We start from the raw sequence: 481 nt of genomic DNA on the forward strand, positions 1-481 counted from the left end.
CCTGAACACCTGCCTCAGGAGTACCTTTGCTTCCCATCTCCCCCCAGCTGGAGATGCCCAATTCTAACCCCAAACAGTTGAAGAGAAGAGGAGGCAGCATTATCCACGAAGAGAGGCACGGAGGCTTTTCACAAGACTTGACTTTGCGGTATGTGTACACAAGGCAAGCCTGCTGGGACAAGCCTGCAAACCCACTGTGGGTAAACAGCCTGGGGCAGCTGCCAGAAGCCAAAGTTTTAGGGAATCAAGGGAAGAAATGGCCTGGCAGGACCCCACACCCTCCCTCCCACAGGAAGCCAGCTAAGATTAGCTCTGGTCCTCTCTGCCTGTCCTTTTGGAGCAGGGTCTCCTTCCCCACAGCAGTTTTTTTCCTTCTCTGTTCTCCCAAGGGATCCAGGTGGTTTTCAAACTACAGCAAAGAAAGACCTGAGAATAGAAAAAGAGAAAAGAGACTTCTCTCCACCCCCAAGTACTTCCTGTA

The sequence above is a fragment of the Lipotes vexillifer genome, unplaced genomic scaffold (assembly GCF_000442215.2).
Source record: "Lipotes vexillifer unplaced genomic scaffold, Lipotes_vexillifer_v1.1 scaffold491, whole genome shotgun sequence".
NCBI classification, from domain to species: domain Eukaryota; kingdom Metazoa; phylum Chordata; class Mammalia; order Artiodactyla; family Lipotidae; genus Lipotes; species Lipotes vexillifer.